Source organism: Diceros bicornis, chromosome 3 (genome assembly GCF_020826845.1).
Source record: "Diceros bicornis minor isolate mBicDic1 chromosome 3, mDicBic1.mat.cur, whole genome shotgun sequence".
Lineage (NCBI taxonomy): Eukaryota > Metazoa > Chordata > Mammalia > Perissodactyla > Rhinocerotidae > Diceros > Diceros bicornis.
In genome coordinates, this window is record NC_080742.1 from 63,286,526 (window position 1) to 63,302,548 (window position 16,023).

Consider the following 16,023-nt stretch of genomic DNA (forward strand, 5'->3'; position numbering starts at 1 on the left):
AAAAATAATGTATGTTCCCTTTTTACGCGGAAAGAAATGTAACTGGTTACTCTAAGAAAGAAATAGGCAGAATCCAAGTGGCAAGAAACAAAACAGCAGGTGGATTAGGAGCCCTGAGAGTAGTTTACACCCCAAACAAGACAAGAGTGAGACAAACTCAAGTAGGAAGAAGACAAAAACCCCAACTCCCTCTCTTTTTCTGATGGAGGCAGACTAAAATACGACACCAAGAACAAAGATGTCTGCACCCAGCAGTCAGGCGCACCCACACACAGCCATACTCTCAGAGAAGGACAACAGATTTTACAATATTAAGAGAAAACCAAGAAAAAAAACAGTTACGCCTGGTTGATCAGCTCTGCTCATAGAAGCTTCCAACAAACTCTGTAAGAACTCTTGATCACATCTTAATTTCCCAGGCTTGACCCTGGGCAGAAACAGCATATTCAGACAGAATTCATCCCATCTGGTTTGACAAGTGAGGGATTCATGGCCATTGTAGTAAAGCAAAGGCACAACCCTGCAAAATGACTACACTTAAGGACCCCACAGAATCTCAACAGGCTTCTAAGTAATTGCCTAACCTCCCACACTACCTATATCCTTCCAAAAATATAGCTGTCTAAAATGTAGACCGTTGGGGCCAGCCCCCGTCAGGTAGCAGTTAAGTGCACGCGCTCTGCTGCCGGCGGCCCGGGTTCGGATCCCAGGCGCGCACCGACGCACCGCTTGTCAGGCCATGCTGTGGCGGCATCCCATATAAAGTAGAGAAAGATGGGCACAGATGTTAGCCCAGGGCCAGTATTCCTCAGCAAAAAAGAAGAGGATTGGCACGGATGTTAGCTCAGGGCTGATCGCCCTTAAAAAAAATAAAATAAAATAAAATGTAGATCATGATACTACTCAATTGTAAAAACTTTGATGACCAGACGTTGACAAAGTCCAAATTCTGTGGTCCAACATTCAGCCATCCAGAACCTGGCCTGATTCTATTCCAGCATCATCTATTCTGTTCTATGATCGTAGCCTTCACCTTCCCTCTCTGTGCCTTTACTTGTGCTACTCCTTCAGCCTAGACTTTCTTTCCACTCTTCTCCAACCCATAAATATTACATTCTAATACCAGCTCATAATATCACCTCCTATTTTGTGAAGTCACAGGCAATCTCCCTTATCTACACCCCATCCTGTGCCACCTCAAAGCTTTGTTTATACCACATTTTGGACACTTAGATTATATTCTAAATCATAGCTACTTATTTACATATTCATCTCCTCTACCTCTATATCATAGGGTTCTTTTTTTTGAGGGGGGTTATATTATCTTTCTTTTTAATTGTGGTAGAATACACATGATATAAAATTTACCATCTTAACCATTTTTAAGTATATAGTTCATTAGAGATAAGTATATTCACATTATTTTGCAACCAAGCTCCAGAACTCTTATATTGCAAAACTGAAACTCTATACCCATTAAACAACATCTTCCCCCATTCCCCTCCTACATCCAGCCCCTGGCACCCATCATTCTACTTTCTGTCTCTATGAATTTGACTACTCCAGGTACCTCAAATAAATGGAATCGCACAGTATTTGTCATCTTGTGACTGGTTTTTTCACTTAGCACAATGTCCTCAAGCTTCATCCATCTTACAGCATGTGTCAGAATTTCCTTCCTTTTTAAGGCTGAATAATATTCCATTGTGTGTATATACTACATTTTGTTTATCCATTCTTCCAGCCATGGACACTTGGGTTGCTCCCCTATTTTGACTACTATGACTAATGCTGCTATGAACATGGGTCTTAGAGACCATGCTTTCAATTCTTTTGGGTATACACCCAGAAATGGAATTGCTGGATCATATGGTCATGCCATTTTCAATTTTCTGAGGAACTGTCATACTGTTTTCCATGGCAGCTGCATCATTTTACATTCTCACTGAGAGTGCACAAGTGTTCCAATTTCTCCACATCCTCACCAACACTTGTTACTTTCTATATTTTAATAATAGCCATCCTAAGGAGTGTGAGGTAGTAGTATCTCACTGTGGTTTTGATTTGCATTTCCCTAATGATTAATGACTTTGAGCTTTTCATGCACTTATCAGTCATTTGTATATCGTCTTTGGAAAATGTCCATGCAACTCCTTTGTTCATTTTTTAATCAGATTGTTGTTATTGTTGAGTTATAGGAGTTTTTATATACTCTGGATATTAACCTCTTATCAGATACATGAACCACACAGTTTTTTTTTTTTCTTTTTTTTTAAAGATTTTATTTATTTGCTTTTTCCCCTTAAAGCCCCAGTAGATAGTTGTATGTCATAGCTGCACATCCTTCTAGTTGCTGTATGTGGGACAAGGCCTCAGCATGGCCGGAGAAGCGGTGCGTCGGTGCGCACCCGGGATCCGAACCTGGGTCACCAGCAGCGGAGCGCGCGCACTTAACCACTAAGCCACGGGTCCGGCCCTCTTTTTCAATTCATTTTTCTATTCCCTAATTTTTCAGAGTTGGCTATACGTAATCCAGTATTACATTTTGAACTGAATATGTTTCTTCCTTTTTACATTTTTTTTGTATAAACAAAATTCAAAATATCCAAAAAGTGGCATACAATGGAAAATAAGATTCCCCCCATCCCCGTTCTCCAGCCAAGAAGTTCCAATCCCCTGAAGCATTTTCCATTTCTCTCCAGAGATATTCTGTGCATATACAAGAAAATATGTATCCTAATCTAATCTCCTCCAAAATAGTAACCTACTAATATCACTGCTTCTTGCACCCTACCTTTTTGACTTATTATTCCATTTCAGTATATATAAACTGCCTAAATATTTCACTATATGTACCATAATTTATTTATCCAGTCCTCTAAGGATAAGCATCTGTTTCCAATTGCTGCCAAGAATATCCTTAAATATATACTATTTCACATAAGTACAAGATCAAATGATATGTGTATTTTAGGTTTTGATAATTATTTCCAAATTGTTCTCAATGAAAACTGCAAAAAGTCATACTTCCATTAGCAATGATACACTGCCTATTTCCCTATACCCTCAATAACATACTATGTTTTCAAAATTTGTTTCTTTGCCAATTTGATAGATTAAAAAAAGGGTATCTCATTGAAGTTTTATTTTGTATCTCTGTTATATTAACTATTTATATCCTTTGTGTCTTTGTCCATTTTTCTATTTGATTGTTAGTCTTTTTCTCATTGAGTTGTTGTGCTTTATATATTTATGAAATTAGCCTTTTTCCTACTTTATGAATTGCAAATCTTCTTCCTAACTTGTCTTTGCTTTTTGCTATACTTTGTTAAAATTTAAATCTGTTTTTGGCAATGGAGAATTTTCATATAGTCAAGTTTTATCATTCTGTTCTTTAATGGTTTCTGGGCATCTCCTACTTCCTATTCCCACAATTATAGTAAAACTCCTCACTACCTTGCAAATAAATTACAGTTTCCCAATTGGTCTGCTTTTCATTACCCCCTCTACCTTCCAACTGATCCTATACACTTGTCAGATTAATCCTCTTAAAACACTGTAACTTTAAATTAGTAGAGATACAAAAAGTTGCGATTGCAATATAATAAAGATATCAACTGTACTGACAGGGCATGACTATTATAGTGTTTGTCTTGAACTAAGCACCATCAAGCATTGTCAAACTCATAAGTATCAAATTTTCTATAATTTTAATTCATTAATATGTCATTGACCATATGTCTCTCTAAGTATTTTAAACCAGAGGGATATTTTGATTGAAACCAGCATTATATTTAATATATCACCTGCCTCAGGATTTCAACTTCACAAGACTATTTTTATTCTCTTCCTCCAGAATCTTTCTACCTAATTCTACCTTGCCCTAGTGGCTTCAGCCACACAGGGACTGGTCATAAGAGCTTTAGAATCTAGACTTTTCTCACCATAAACAGGAAATAATGTGTCTCTGACTCTATACAGAATGTGGCAATATAATTCATGCTTCTGGAAGGAGGACTAACATCTCAAGCTGACAACTAGGTAATAAATATGATTAGGAGCCAAGCACACAAGCAGAATATCCCAAAGTGTATACCTTTCATAAGAAGACACAAGCAGGCTTAATCAACGACACATATTCAGATAAAAAATGCAGTCATTTTTTTCCAGGCACAGCTAAATAACCATCTTTCCAGCAATATTGCCTTCTTAACCCCAAATCATTATTTCCCTTGATTACTTTTCTACAAAACTAAAAAAATTTTTTAAATTGGTGACAGTAATCAAGTATGACTCATCAACAAAATAATTCCTCACATTTCTTTGTAATTAGTTAAAATTTACATAGGATTCTTCCAAACAGCTCACAGTCCTCAAAAATAACCTATGAAGTAAATGTTAAATGAATTTCGGAGACCAAAAGTTGATGTTCACATAGCTGATAGTAGAGCCAGCACTTGAATAAAAGTCTTCATAACCCCATTCCATATTCTTTTCACTATACAGCACCATTTTAATGTCTAGAAATTTATATTTAATGCCAATTTTTTTAAGTTTTAAAATAAAGGTTTTAACGAAATGTTTAGAGTACTAACATGCAGTTGTACATACCAGACATGTCTCAAACTATTAATCTTCTAATGTGTTGTCACAACCCATTTGTTCAGACCACAGTACTTCTCTTACACATGAGAAACAGTGAGACTCATAATAAACACAAGCTAATCAGTTTATAAAGTGCCTCAAACTACCCTTACATAATAACAGTACTAAATAGTCATTATTTAACAAAACTAAGTAATAATTATTTAGTATTTTAACCTGACACTAATAAAACTCTTATTAAAGCAACTATTCAACAAATAAGCTCTTGGAAAAATACCAAAATGCTTTGCAAATAATCTGCTACACCAGGAACACTAAAAATTAAGGCAAAAAGCCTACACACTGAATGATTCCAATTATATGACATTCTGGAAAAGGCAAAACTATGGAGACAGTTAAAAGATATGTGGTTGCCAGGGGTTGGGGGAACGGAAAGATGAAAAGGCAGAGTGGAGTGGATTTTTAGGACAGTGAAACTACTCTGTATGATACTATAACGGTAGACACATGTCATTATACATTTGTCCAAACCCATAGAATGTAAAACACCAAGAACGAACCCTAACGTAAACTACAAACTTTGGCTGATAATGATGTGTCAATGTAGGTTTATCAATTGTAATAAATGTGCCATTCTGGTAAGTGATGTTGATAATGGAAGAAACTAAGCATGTCGGGGCAGGGGGTGTACGGGAAATCTCTGTACCTTCCATTCAATTTTGCTGTGAACCTAAAACTGCTCTAAAAAATAGTCTATTGAAAAAAATTAAGGTAAATTATCTGTAGCAACTCTAATCTTTTCCTACCAATTGTTGCTTTATAGGTCCACTATTACCTATTTAGTAAAGAACACCGTTGGCCAACAACCTTAACCTTCAGTGGAACTCTGCTTTACCCATTACTCCTCGCAATACCTGCTCTGCCCCTTGTAGCCTGCTCATCCTCTAACATGACATCGGTAGACTAAGTCCACACACAGGGAGGAAATTAAGTACAGACAACAGAGGGAGTAGGCAGTTCGTGGCTAAGGAGGTAAAGAATTCCTAAAGAGGGAAATCTACAGGGAAATCCACAAGAGAGAGATAAAGGAGAAAACAATCCTGAAATGCTCTGAATTTATTGGTCTACATAATGCAAAATCATATGAAATTAAATTATCCTAAAATATAAAACACATTACAAACATTTCCCTTCTTTAAAAAATGTCTTTGCTGTACACAGTTCCAAAACTAGAACTTGATAATGTGTTTACAATGTGTCCTCCAGCTACAAGCAAGATAATTTTTCAAAAATTGACTGTAAATGCTACAAACAATTTTCAACAGAAAGATATATAAAAGTGCGTGTGTCAAAGTGCCATTATAAAGACCTAGCTCTCCGAATAAACTTTTGGATAAAATTGCAAAGATTAAATTTTTATGATTTATTACTTGGAAGAAAGATATACTTTTATCTTCTGGGTATTTTTAATCTAGGAAGTCAACAACATGCTATGAGTTACCAACAGGAGTTCGGTGAGATTTTGAAGAGTCACACAGAATGACTGTGAGGTGTATGTGCTTGTTTGCCGGCTTGCTTTGGTCATCATTGAGAAGGCCAGGCTAAGCACCTGGCAGATTGAAACATCTGAGCCATTTAGGGGAGGCTGAGGGCTCCAGTGGCAAATTAGGGACTCATAATCCCTATGATGGTAGGTGATGGTAGGGAGCCACCACCATCACTACCAGCACCTGAGCCAAAAAATGACCCTACGCCTCTGAAATTTCAGAGGAGGCACATAGGCTGGAGTTCCACCAGCGATCCTATTCAGTTCAGCAAATACCAATTAAGCACCAATGAAGTACCAAGCATTAGGTTCAAGGTGCTGGGGGACACTGAAGAGTAAGACGTGGCCCCTACCTTAAGAAGTTTCCAATCTAACACAGGGTAAGACAAGTCTACAAACGACTATAATCCAGGCAAGGTAGAGCAAATGCCAAAAAAGAGGTACAAACAACAGACATTACGAGATTTCACAAGGAGGTAGACTGGCTCAGATGAAACCTAAGGTTATTACTCAGGTGACTAACAGGCTCTTGCTGCAGTTACTGTTCTCGTTTATAATTTTCTCCCATTAGCTGTACCACTTCTACACCAGAAGATGTGAAAAACTTGAAAAATATGTATGCTGCTTTAACAGTTAACAAAGGTTTTTCACAAAAATTCTTAATTGAGATTCAAAGCTCTCCTATGCCAGATAGACATTATCCTCTCTGGTAGCAAACCCCCCCCCAAAATGGTCCCCAATGATCCTTGCCTCATATCCTTGCGTAGTCCCCTTCCACACTGAATCAGGGATGGCCTGTGAGACAGATAGAAAACATCAAAAATGATGGTGTGTGACTTCAAAGGATAGGTCATAAGAGGCATTACAGTTTCCACCTCAGTCTCTTGTATCTCACTCAGGGGAAGCCAGAGTGAAGACAGCCCCACAGAAAGCTGCTGGTGAAGAGGAACCAACTTGCCAACACCAACTTGCCAGCATGTGAGTAGGCCACTTTGGAAGTGAATCTTTTAGCCCCGGGCATGCCCTCCAATAACTGCACCTCTAGCTGGCATCTGACAGCAACCTCATGACACCCTGGGCCAGAACCACCCGAAATGCTGACCCACAGCAACATGACATAACAAACTGTTACTGTTGTTTTCAGCCACTAAGTTTTTGAGGTGTTACAAAGCAACAGAGAACTAATGCATCCTGATTTTACATACAAGGCTCAGAGAGGCTAACTTACCTACTATCATATAGGAGTGAGTAGATAAAGCAGGTCTAGAACCCAGTTCTAGGCTTTAGCTTCAGTTTCCTTGTCATTAAACAACACCGCTTCTCAAGTAGAACAAATTATACCATAAGAATGATCATGCCTATATGATTTTACGACCAGCACTAACATACTATGCTTTCCACAGCACAGAGACACAGCACATGTCCCCGCATACCTAACAGATATGATGGGACCTGCAATACAATTGAATTTGTGGTGCTCCGTGGTATTTTGTAGGGTTTTTACTATCTTCTAGAAGATACCTCTTTTTTCAATGTACAGATTTTAAAAATAAAAAACTAACATATTTATAGCATTTTAATGCTAAACAATTACATTACTGACACTGAGCATATTTATACAATTTACAATCTTAATCACAATAAACATTTCTGTAATTTTAAACAAAATTAATACATCAGACTGGAAATGCTCAACTGCTGATTGTTTCTTTAAGGATTTGCTTTTTTGCTTTAGGTCTTCATCTTTTTAGCATTACACAAATGTAGTAAAATATATCATCAAAATGCTCATGATGGTGAAATCTTAAATTGCAATCCATAAAATGGTTACTAACTTGCAGGACAAGGTAGGTAGCTGGCTCTTAGCCTGCCTACTCCTGGAGAAGCTCAACAGAACATTTCATTGTTGCAACCACATCTGCATGTAATGTTCCTTCCCACAATCACCTCTTTTTTTTTTTTTTTTTTTTGTGAGGAGATCAACCCTGTGCTAACCACTGCCAATCTTCCTCTTTTTTTGCTGAGGAAGACTGGCCCTGGGCTAACATCCGTGCCCATCTTCCTCCACTTTCTATGGGACACCGCCACAGCATGGCTTGCCAAGTGGTGCGTCAGTGCGCGCCCGGGATCCAAACTGGTGAACCCCGGGCAGCCACAGCGGAGCGCGCGCACCCAACCACTTACACCACCAGGCCGGTCCCTACAATCACCTCTTTTTGACCCACACAATCTTACAAGATAGGTAGGCAAAGTATACTACCGTCCCCATTTTCCATAAGATGATGAGGCTTAGAGAAGTCTAAGTAACTTAATCAAGGACACATAGCTATTAAAAGGAATCGCAAGAGTCCAACCTACAATTTTTTAGCTCCAAATTCTAGACTTTTCTTCTGCATCATGTTTTAGCCCAGTGGTTCTGTACCCTGAATGCCATTAGAACACCTGCAGAGCCTTGAAAAACTATCAGTACCTGGACATCACCCTTTGGAAATTCTGATTTAATGGTTCTAGTCTGTTTCAGCCATCTAATACATAATAAACCAGTGGTGGTAAATTCACAGAAAGTTTATAACACAAAAAGAGAAATTGTGGATCTCTCTACATGTAAACTGAAACATCCTTATCCTCTAAGAGCTCCCTCAAAGACAAAGATACCTCGCAATAAACCAAGCAGAACAAGAAGGAGATGGGAAACTCAAACCCATTCTGCTGCTATCACAGGGCCACCAAGGAATAATCTATTCCACTGATCCCACTCCTTGAACCTCACCACCCCCACCTTAACTCCACTGCAAGCTTTAACTCAAGCATCACCTCCTCTGTGAAGCCTTCGGGATCACACAAAATAAAGTTCATTTTTGGCATCCATCTTACCTTGAACTCTACCTCTATAACAGCACATATTGCACAAGGCATTCATTTACAGATCCATTTCTCTCATTGGCCTGAAGGCTCCTTAAAGGCAGGATCCTATCTTATTCATCCTTCCCATTTTATATATCTTTGTATCCAGGGCCTTAAAGACAGCAGATATTAAAAAGTGTTTTCTAAATGGAATGATTTTTTTATGTTTGGTATGGTTATTTCCCTCTTAGCCTCCTAGCAGACACTCTTTTGAAATTTTTCAACTTCTAATACAAGAGAAGAGACTTTTCCCCCCCTACTACTGGATTAGGTTAGAGAATAATGTATGCAAAAAGTTGAGATGTTGTCAGAGCAAGACATCAGCAGAACTCTAGGCCAGAAAAGAGTGGGGTGAATGGGATAAAATGGAATAATCAAGGATAGGGTCAGGTAAGAATTTCAGCAAAAGAAGGATTAGGCAAACAAAGAATCTGATTTTCATTCACAAGACAATGTGAATCAAAGAACAGAGATTACAGGCAACTGCATTTTCAACATCTCCCTTTCTATGGGGCTCCTTCCTCTCAGCATATAAGCCTACTGTCTCTTCTCTCAAAAAAAGAAGTCTGCAGCACTGTTTCTCATCCTCGGGCACATATTAGAATCCCTTGGAGAGCTTTTAAAATTCTGGACTGAAGATCAATGAAGTCTGAATGTCTGAGGAGAGACACACGCACATCTACTCTGTCCTCACTTCCTCATCACCTAGTCACTCCTTCACTCTGGGCAGCTGAGTTTACCTCCCACCTCTCCAATGAAACCTTCCAACAGGCACTTTACAATCTTCATCATACCTGATTCATAGCATTAAATGTTAAGTAGGTTCTACTTCTTGAAACTCTGCCGTTAGCCTGAAAAGTTTCATTTTCTCTTTTCTCCCAGCCTCTCTGGCCACTCCCCTTCAGCATCCTTTCATCGTTCTTTTTCTTGGTTTGTCCCTACAACTGCAACATTCTCTAAGACTTACTTTCAGCCTTTTTCTCTTCTTTTTCTGCGCAGTTCCTCCAAGCACTTTTACCCTTACCCATGCCTTCAACTACTCTCCATATGGTAAGCACTCAGAAATCTGTTATCTACAGCTTCCACATCTCTTGTGATGCTCCAGGATCCTATATCCAACTGCCTTCTGGACGCCTCCAACTTGCCAATGATAGGCCCCACAAACACATTAAACACAACACGTCCAAACCTGAATTCATCATCTTCCCCCTCAGACCTGCTTCCTCCTCTCTTCCCTCTCAGTAACCAGAAACGTGGGAGTCATTCTAGTGTCCTCACTCTCCCACTCCTTTTACATTCAAGTAGTTACAGAGACCAGCCAATTCTCCCTCCTCCTAAACATTTTTCCTAAACATTCTCACTTTATCCCTACTACTTCCACACTTGTCTGTGATCTCAATCTCCTTTTATCCAAACTAACTGCACTGTTCACTCTGGCCTCCAGTCTTGCCACATCCTCACCCCCAACCCCACTCCACCCCCAATCTACCAAATACACTGCTTTCACAATGATCTTTTATGTCACTCACAATTCTTCAGTGGCTCGCTACCACAAATGGGATAGGAAGTGGCCTCCAACTTAGCTATCCAATTTCATCTTCTTTTATTCCTGACTTTGCCTTCACACTCCAATATAACTGACCCACATTTAGTTCCCAGAACACACTGTGCTCTCATAATGCCATACAACTACTCATGCTATTAGCACCACCTGGAAATGCTCTCTGTTGCTTGCCATCTTGCCCATTCCTACTCAGCTTTCAAGTCTCAGTTCAAATACAACCATTGTTAAAACCCTTCCCTGGCATTCCTTTCAGGGATCAAGAGCTTCTGCTGGGCTTCCTTTGTACCTGTACATATCTCCCTTACAGCAAATAGCACACGATACTGGAACTGTTGGTCAAGCTGTCTATTGTCCAACTAGACTATAAGCTCCTTGGTCAAGGACAGTGACTTTTCATCTTTATATCTTCAGCACTAGTTCAATGCACATAGCATATGGTAAAAAAAAATTAATGAATGAACTGTAGGCCAACAAAAAGGCAGGAAGATTAATGGGACTTTGAGTATAGAAAAAATCCAGATCTTAAGGAAGTGCAAATATCTATTATTAAGTCCCACCCATTAAAAAAAAACAGAAATATTTGGTTATTCAAGTTGTATCAAGATGACAAAGAAAAACCTTATTGGACTAAGCAGGCAATAAGGAGATAAGAGTCTCCATGTGTGTGGTGATGGACTGTAATTAGTATTTGGGTGGTGAGATTACATCATGAGAACATGATGTAATCCCTGCAAAAATAGAAGTATAATGATGTACACCTGAAATTTATACAATGTTATAAACCAATGTTACCGCAATAAACAAAAAAATAAAAACAAACCAAAAAAAAAAAAAAAAAAGAGTTTCCAATGGAGCAGCTGACAAAAGATCAACAGAAAGACCAGAGATAAAGGTGGTTCTTTCTATGAGTCAACTAATTCACTGACCTAAGTCCATAAATTGAGCAAAAGACTGGCACCTTCCCCTCTCAGTTCACTACTCCTCCCCTCTGCCCTTATTCTCCATACCACTTTCCCAGTCCCCACTATCAAATCCCAGATCCCACAAGTAATTCCCCTCGGTTGGAGCCACCAGTCTCTGCCAGTGGGTTAGTCTGGTATGTAAGAGAGAGGGGGAGTCTTTGTTCTTGCGGCCAAGACCTAGAGGAAAGAAAATGAAACTGCTATTTACTGAGGAACTACTTTTGTCAGATATTGTGCTACTTTATAAACATTCATTAAATCTCACAGTAGTCATTAGCAATTATCCCATCTCACATGAGGAATTTGTGTCCAAGGTCACACAGCTAAGGAATGACAAAGCCTGGCCCAGAACCCAGGAATGACGGCCTCCAAAGTATTTCTATACCCCTGACTACCTCAAAATGGAGATGTATGTGGCCCAGCCATTCTAGGTTGGAACTCAGAATACCTTATTTTCCAAAACACTATTATAAATGTTGGTTAGACTCTACAGTACCACTAATCCATAAAGCACACAATGAATTTAAAAATCTTTGGGGTCCTGACCCGGAAATCTAAATGCTATTTATTTTATTCCTATAAGTACATTGTTCAACATTACAAACAAAAATGGACTTGAAAATGAATTTTTGGAATACAATGGCTTCTTAAGTGAGGCTTTTCTTTAAGAATATTTTCTTCCACAAAAAATCACCTAGGATAGAAACTATTCTGCCTTATTAACTTGTAAGAACAATGACACTAGAAGACACCTGTGGGAAATATGCTTATCTGACCAGGCACTCATTTACAGTGTGCTGTCATTTGAATAAAACATCATACTAAACCCTACAGACCAGAGCTTATGATAGAAACGCCACAAACTACAGCAGTACAGCTGATATGCCTATAATCTACTGATAAAACGTACTCCTCAGCAAAGTAAAACCAGATGTCTGGTGTGAAGTCAGATGTCTGTGAACTTGTCTTTCTTGGCTTCCAGAGCAGTATTAGATACACTAAATACACAGCTTAGCTGCATATTAAACCCAGAACTTGGCAAAATCATGACAGTTTGGACATGAAGCATCAGCATTTTTATTGTAATTCTTATAAACCAAAGATATTTCTGAAATAGAAATCCTAAGTTTAAAGCACTCTGCTAAATGTGGTAGTATGTCTTTCTCACTTTGGGAAGAGTCAGAGCTTTTTCAACACATTACAGAAAGTCTTTCCCTTCATTTTTCAGGCTGACATTCTTTAGGCAGAGCCGTGGAATGATGTGCTAGGGAGAATTCGAGCCACATCAGGTGGATCAGATATAACGGGCGATCAGGGTGAAAGTGCAAATACCCAAGAGGCTTAGCACCTTTAGGAAAGTAAGTACTAGACTGCTTTCCACAATCACAAGGAAAATCAACAGAAAGTGATGAGGTGCCAGCCCAGTGGGGTGGCATAGTGGTTAAGGTCACGTGCTCCACGTTGGCAGCCCAGCGTTCGCCAGTTTGGATCCTCGGCGCGGATCTACACACCACTCATCAAGCCATGCTAAGGCAGCATCCCACATACAAAATAGAGGAAGACGGGCACAGATGTGAGCTCAGGAACAATCTTCCTGAAGCAAAAAGAGGAAGACTGGCAACAGATGTTAGCTCAGGGCCAATCTTTCTCACCAAAAAAAAAGTTATGAGTGACCAGATAGAGAAACAGGGAGGGAAATTAACAGTATCTATATGCTAGACATTGTTTTCTACACATTCTTTTTTATATACTCATTGTTCTGTTTTGACAGATAAGAAGTTAAGGAGCAGAGAAGTTTTAACTGGCCCAAAGTGGCAAAGCTAATAAAATAAGAGCATTCCAGCTCATATCTAGAAGACTATAAAAGGCATGCTACTTCTGCATGAGGATTTGGGGTAGAAACAAGGAGTGGTGGTAAACAGCCAAGAATATGGAGGTAAAAGGCAGAAAATTACAATTTTACCAAACAGTAATACATACATACATATATATATATATATATATATATATATATATATATATATATAAAACAAAAAGTTGAAGAAATAAACACAAATTGTTGACAGTGGTCATCTGAGAATGAGTTCATAGGACACTCCCTTTCTACCTTTAACATCCCTGCAAGATTTAATTTTAAATAACTTTTTTTTTTACCTTATATAACCTTTGTAATCAGAAAAAGACAACCTTTTTCCCTTTGATAAAAAAAATGAAGTGAAATGTACAGAAACCCATGAATAGTCTACTTTAGTATTTATTTTCCTGAGTGCATCATCCTTAACATTCTCTGTGCTTTCTAATCCTAGGTCATTTTTATGGAACAATTCAAAAAACTATCTTCATCTAATTATTATACTGGTACAATACATTTATTACACTGGAAAATGACTAGAACACTATTCATTACAGGACACAAATCCCCATGGTCAGTCATCCTTGAAAGCTTATTACTGAAAGTACCAGAAAGGCAGAAAAATAACACTGTTTTCCCATGACACTGCATAGACCTGCAAACCACTAAGATCAGTAGTACAGGGAAGGTCTTGTACACTAATACTTGACTATTTGGAAAATCCACAGAAAAGTGGTAAAAGACCTGTCCCTAAATGGCCATCTCCAACAGTCTCATCATTCTCACCATCCTACTTTTATCAAAGTGCTCAGCACTTAGGTAGGAAAAGATAAATATCCATTGAATCAATGAATGAACCCATCATCAATAAACAACGATTTTGTGGTTTTTCCGCAAGTAAATTATGTGATCTCTGCCACTTGAGCACAAACAAATAAGAAGGTAGGTTCAAGGCACAGACAGCCAATGTCAAGATGCCATGGAGGGCAATTCTAGTTTTCCTGTGTAAGCATCCAAGAATGTGGTTTATTACGTTCTTGCTTGTAGCTAACCTGAATCTTAACTAATTTAAAATGTTTGTTTATATGTGACATATAGGATGCATAAGGTATCCCAACCTTCTGAGAGGAGCTGTGTTTCATTTCACCAATGTGAGGGGAAGGAGGGAGTGGTGTATTGGAGAAGTGACGGAAAGGTCCCAGAGAAGAACCATTAAAAGAGACCACACTGAAAATCACAGCAAACCTCCAAGGACTTCAGTATGCTGTTTGGCAACTTTTCAGAAATGGATACAATGCTGGTGAGGGGTTATCAAAGTGAAAGTCAAGAAAAAAAGGCCCAGCCTGGTAATTTCTCCCCCTCAAAATACCTTCCTCTATAAGCCTGAGAGAAGATCCCAAAAGAACTTCAACACGTGATATTGCTATTAACTTTATGCTTTGGGATCCTAAAGGAGTCCCCTTTTAAAATGCCAAGATTCTTGGGAGGAGTTCCTGTTAATGATCAGGAAGGATCACGATTCTTTAATACTACAGTCTCAAGGATTAGTCAAAGCTAGCTAAGACATATGGGCCTGACGCAGACAACTACAGGACCAAACGGTAACTACAGCTTCCTGCCAGGTCAACTGGCCAAAAGGAATCTATGCCACGCTGCCAAACTCCCAGCCAACTCTACAGACTCTGTAAGCCTGAAAAAGCTCTTGGGCTTGTAGCCTGTGACCCTTGAAGGCGGGCCTCAGGTTCCGTAGAATTTGGCCCCAAGACTCCCCAGGGGCAGTTCTGGATCTAGACCTTCTCTCCCTTACTCTCAGGACAGTCTTAGGTCCTTCCACCCCTGATCATTCCTTACTTACCCTTTCTCCCGTTCTTCCTCGGTGAGAAGGGGTAAGTGGTTATATTGTGCCCTCGCCCAATCTGGCCAAAACCCTAAAAGTAAAAATGATAGAGACAGACACGTGCTTTAAAATCCTGTTGTTCAAGCCTTAGGAACTCCCACCACCTGCCCAACACTTCCAGGCGGAGGGCGGCGCGTCCCCACGGCGCTCCCTCACGGCCAGGGCTAGGGGCCGGAGTTGTCCCCTTTAGGCGGGCCAAGGAGAGGGCGCGATCTGGGGGCGCCCGCTCGGCGGGGAGGAGTGGGTCGGCTCCGGGCTAGGTGTCGCTGTCGCTAGGCACCGGTTTCCGACCCGAGTTAGCCGGAGCAGGAGGCGACAGGGCTCCCGCCGCACGCGGCCTCAGATAAACACGCGCACGCACACATGCTAGCGATCACCGCAGGACTTGCGGCCGAGCTGCCCTCCGCCTCCCGGCAACGCCCGCCCCGCCTGGGGCCAACTCCCGGGGAAGGGTCCCAACCCCAGAGGACCACCAGGTGACGGTGGCGGGGCGCCTGCCCACCCTCGCGAGCCTCAGAGCCCCCCACCCGCCCAGCGCCCGCCCTCCGCACCCGCAGCGCAGCTCAGCCCAGGGGAAGTCCCCGCGTGGGCCCCGCCCTCCGCCGGCGGCAGGCTCCGCCCCCGCCAGCGCGCTGGAGCCGCGCGGAGCTCCGCCCCCGGCGGGAAACCGCCTCCGCCCCCGTCGTCCCCACT

General features: G+C 40.4%; 1 protein-coding gene across 5 annotated transcripts in view; it reads right to left on the bottom strand.

Annotated features, from left to right (window-relative positions):
- The window catches only part of IMMP2L (inner mitochondrial membrane peptidase subunit 2), an 846,417-nt gene extending 830,613 nt beyond the window's left edge, over positions 1–15,804 (bottom strand). The window contains exon 1 of one of the 5 annotated variants that reach the window (XM_058528430.1): positions 15,289–15,794. The gene's annotated coding sequence lies outside the window, so the exon portion shown is untranslated. Of the gene's footprint in view, positions 1–15,288 lie in introns of all 5 variants that reach the window. The other 4 variants (XM_058528465.1, XM_058528455.1, XM_058528439.1 and 1 more) reach the window with 4 other exon arrangements.
- Positions 15,805–16,023: the final 219 nt, after the last annotated feature.